This window comes from Oncorhynchus nerka, linkage group LG4 (genome assembly GCF_034236695.1).
Source record: "Oncorhynchus nerka isolate Pitt River linkage group LG4, Oner_Uvic_2.0, whole genome shotgun sequence".
Taxonomy (NCBI): domain Eukaryota; kingdom Metazoa; phylum Chordata; class Actinopteri; order Salmoniformes; family Salmonidae; genus Oncorhynchus; species Oncorhynchus nerka.
In genome coordinates this window covers 100,231,677-100,236,676 of record NC_088399.1, presented here as the reverse complement: position 1 = coordinate 100,236,676, position 5,000 = coordinate 100,231,677, and the positions used below count along the sequence as shown (strand labels likewise).

The window sequence follows — 5,000 nt, the reverse complement described above, 5'->3', positions numbered from 1 at the left end:
GTTTACGTCCCCTGTGGGTCTTTTGGGGTGTTACATGCTATCAGATAATAGCTTCTCATGCTTTCGCCGAAAAGCATTTTAAAAATCTGACTTGTTGCCTGGATTCACAAAGTGTAGCTTTAATTCGATACCCTGCATGTGTATTTTAATGAACTTTTGAGTTTTAACTAATACTATTAGCATTTAGCGTAGCACATTTGCATTTCCAGAGCTCTAGTTGGGACGCAAGCGTCCCGAGTAGAAGCAACAGGTTAAACCAGATTAAACAGCATTCATATCCTCTGTAAACCTCATAGGTCCTGTTTCCCCAAGTCAATATAACATGATAACGTGTTTACCTCAGGAATACGGTGAGTCTAAATGAAAACATGTGTTTTATGGTCTGAGTAGAGAAAGCCAGCAGTATACAGGATATATGAACGTCATGAATTGTGACATAAAACTGTCAGGCTTGATTTTACTGGAGAGAGAGAGAGAGAGAGAGAGAGAGAGAGAGAGAGAGAGAGAGGGGGAGAGAGGATTTTACTATCACTGTGTGTGTGTGTGTGTGTGTGTGTGTGTGTGTGTGTGTGTGTGTGTGTGTGTGTGTGTGTGTGTGTGTGTGTGTGTGTGTGTGTGTGTGTGTGTGCATATGTATGTGTGTGTGTGTCTGTGAGTGTGTGTGTGTGTGTGTGTGTGTGTGTGTGTGTGTGTGTGTGTGTGTGTGTTTGAGACGTCTTTATGGCTGTAGAAGTGTCCCTCATAACACTCCTGTTCTTCACACTAATATGAACAGATTAGAGAGCTTTATAGAGGACACTGGCTTTACCCTTGAGGGCCATACTGACGCCCACACATCTCCTCCTATAGACAGCTCTGAGGCCCACACATCTCATATAGACAGCTCTGAGGCCCACACATCTCATATAGACAGCTCTGAGACCCACACATCTACTCATATAGACAGCTCTGAGGCCCACACATCTCATATAGACAGCTCTGAGGCCCACACATCTCCTCATATAGACAGCTCTGAGGCCCACACATTTCCTCAGATAGAGGGCTCTGAGGCCCACACATCTCCTCATATAGACAGCTCTGAGGCCCACACATCTCCTCATATAGACAGCTCTGAGGCAAACACATCTCCTCATATAGACAGCTCTGAGGCCCACACATCTCTTATAGACAGCTCTGAGGACCACACATCTCTTATAGACAGCTCTGAGGCCCATACATCTCTTATAGACAGCTATGTGGCCCACACATCTCATATAGACAGCTCTGAGGCCCACACATCTCATATAGACAGCTCTGAGGCCCACACATCTCATATAGACAGCTCTGAGGCCCACACATCTCCTCATATAGACAGCTCTGAGGCCCACACATCTCCTCATATAGACAGCTCTGAGGCCCACACATCTCCTCATATAGACAGCTCTGAGGCCCACACATCTCCTCATATAGACAGCTCTGAGGCCCACACATCTCATATAGACAGCTCTGAGGCCCACACATCTCATATAGACAGCTCTGAGGCCCATACATCTCCTCATATAGACAGCTCTGAGGCCCACACATCTCCTCATATAGACAGCTCTGAGGCCCACACATCTCATATAGACAGCTCTGAGGCCCACACATCTCCTCATATAGACAGCTCTGAGGACCACACATCTCCTCATATAGACAGCTCTGAGGCAAACACATCTCCTCAGATCTCTGAGGCCCACACATCTCATATAGACAGCTCTGAGGCCCACACATCTCCTCATATAGACAGCTCTGAGGCCCACACATCTCAGATAGACAGCTCTGAGACCCACACATCTCCTCATATAGACAGCTCTGAGGCCCACACATCTCATATAGACAGCTCTGAGACCCACACATCTCCTCATATAGACAGCTCTGAGGCCCACACATCTCATATAGACAGCTCTGAGGCCCACACATCTCCTCATATAGACAGCTCTGAGGACCACACATCTCATATAGACAGCTCTGAGGCCCACACATCTCCTCATATAGACAGCTCTGAGGCCCACACATCTCATATAGACAGCTCTGAGGCCCACACATCTCCACATATAGACAGCTCTGAGGCCCACACATCTCATATAGACAGCTCTGAGGCCCACACATCTCCTCATATAGACAGCTCTGAGGCCCACACATCTCATATAGACAGCTCTGAGGCCCACACATCTCCTCATATAGACAGCTCTGAGGTCCACACATCTCATATAGACAGCTCTGAGGCCCACACATCTCCTCATATAGAGGGCTCTGAGGCCCACACATCTCCTCATATAGACAGCTCTGAGGTCCACACATCTCATATAGACAGCTCTGAGGCCCACACATCTCCTCATATAGAGGGCTCTGAGGCCCACACATCTCCTCATATAGACAGCTCTGAGGCCCACACATCTCCTCAAATGGACAGCTCTGAGGCCCACACATCTCCTCATATAGACAGCTCTGAGGCCCACACATCTCCTCATATAGACAGCTCTGAGGCCCACACATCTCCTCATATAGACAGCTCTGAGGCCCACACATCTCATATAGACAGCTCTGAGGCCCACGCATCTCATATAGACAGCTCTGAGGCCCACACATCTCATAAAGACAGCTCTGAGGCCCACACATCTCCTCATATAGACAGCTCTGAGGCCCATGCATCTCATATAGACAGCTCTGAGGACCACACATCTCCTCATATAGACAGCTCTGAGGCCCACACATCTCCTCATATAGACAGCTATGAGGCCCACACATCTTATATAGACAGCTCTGAGACCCACACATCTCCTCATATCGACAGCTCTGAGGCCCACACATCTCCTCATATAGACAGCTCTGAGGCCCACACATCTCCTCATATAGACAGCTCTGAGGCCCACACATCTCATGTAGACAGCTCTGAGGCAAACACATCTCATATAGACAGCTCTGAGGCCCACACATCTCATATAGACAGCTCTGAGGCCCACACATCTCATATAGACAGCTCTGAGGCCCACACATCTACTCATATAGACAAATCTGAGGCCCACACATCTCATATAGACAGCTCTGAGGCCCACACATCTCATATAGACAGCTCTGAGGCCCACACATCTACTCATATAGACAAATCTGAGGCCCACACATCTCATATAGACAGCTCTGAGGCCCACACATCTCATATAGACAGCTCTGAGGCCCACACATCTACTCATATAGACAGCTCTGAGGCCCACACATCTCCTATAGACAGCTCTGAGGCCCACATATCTCCTCATATAGACAGCTCTGTGGCCCACACATCTACTCATATAGACAGCTCTGAGGCCCACACATCTCATATAGACAGCTCTGAGGCCCACACATCTCATATAGACAGCTCTGAGGACCACACATCTCCTCATATAGACAGCTCTGAGGCCCACACATCTCCTCATATAGACAGCTCTGAGGCCCACACATCTCATATAGACAGCTCTTAGGACCACACATCTTCTCATATAGACAGCTCTGAGGCCCACACATCTCCTCATATAGACAGCTCTGAGGCCCACACATCTCATATAGACAGCTCTGAGGCCCACACATCTCCTCATATAGACAGCTCTGAGGCCCACATATCTACTCATATAGACAGCTCTGAGGCCCACACATCTCCTCATATAGACAGCTCTGATGCCCACATATCTACTCATATAGACAGCTCTGAGGCCCACACATCTCCTCATATAGACAGCTCTGAGGCCCACACATCTCCTCATATAGACAGCTCTGAGGCCCACACATCTCCTCAGATAGACAGCTCTGAGGCAAACACATCTCCTCAGATAGACAGCTCTGAGGCCCACACATCTCCTCAGATAGACAGCTCTGAGGCCCACACATCTCATATAGACAGCTCTGAGGCCCACATATCTCCTCATATAGACAGCTCTGAGGCCCACACATCTCCTCATATAGACAGCTCTGAGGCCCACACATCTCCTCATATAGACAGCTCTGAGGCCCACATATCTACTCATATAGACAGCTCTGAGGCCCACACATCTCCTCATATAGACAGCTCTGAGGCCCACATATCTACTCATATAGACAGCTCTGAGGCCCACACATCTCCTCATATAGACAGCTCTGAGGCCCACACATCTCCTCATATAGACAGCTCTGAGGCCCACACATCTCCTCAGATAGACAGCTCTGAGGCAAACACATCTCCTCAGATAGACAGCTCTGAGGCCCACACATCTCCTCAAATAGACAGCTCTGAGGCCCACACATCTCATATAGACAGCTCTGAGGCCCACATATCTCCTCATATAGACAGCTCTGAGGCCCACACATCTCCTCATATAGACAGCTCTGAGGCCCACACATCTCCTCATATAGACAGCTCTGAGGCCCACATATCTACTCATATAGACAGCTCTGAGGCCCACACATCTCCTCATATAGACAGCTCTGAGGCCCACATATCTACTCATATAGACAGCTCTGAGGCCCACACATCTCCTCATATAGACAGCTCTGAGGCCCACACATCTCCTCAGATAGACAGCTCTGAGGCAAACACATCTCCTCAGATAGACAGCTCTGAGGACCACACATCTCCTCAGATAGACAGCTCTGAGGACCACACATCTCCTCATAAGGACAGCTCTGAGGCCCACACATCTCCTCAGATAGACAGCTCTGAGGCAAACACATCTCCTCAGATAGACAGCTCTGAGGCCCACACATCTCATATAGACAGCTCTGAGGCCCACACATCTCATATAGACAGCTCTGAGGCCCACACATCTCATATAGACAGCTCTGAGGCCCACACATCTCATATAGACAGCTCTGAGGCCCACACATCTACTCATATAGACAGCTATGAGGCCCACACATCTCATATAGACAGCTCTGACGCCCACACATCTCATATAGACAGCTCTGAGGACCACACATCTCATATAGACAGCTCTGAGGCCCACACATGTTACTACTAACAGATTGGTCCCATT

The 5,000-nt window shown here is 48.7% G+C and overlaps 1 protein-coding gene across 1 annotated transcript in view; it reads right to left on the bottom strand.

Annotated features, from left to right (window-relative positions):
* Positions 1–5,000, bottom strand: part of LOC115127591 (CUB and sushi domain-containing protein 2-like) — a 967,797-nt gene that overhangs the window by 52,963 nt on the left and 909,834 nt on the right.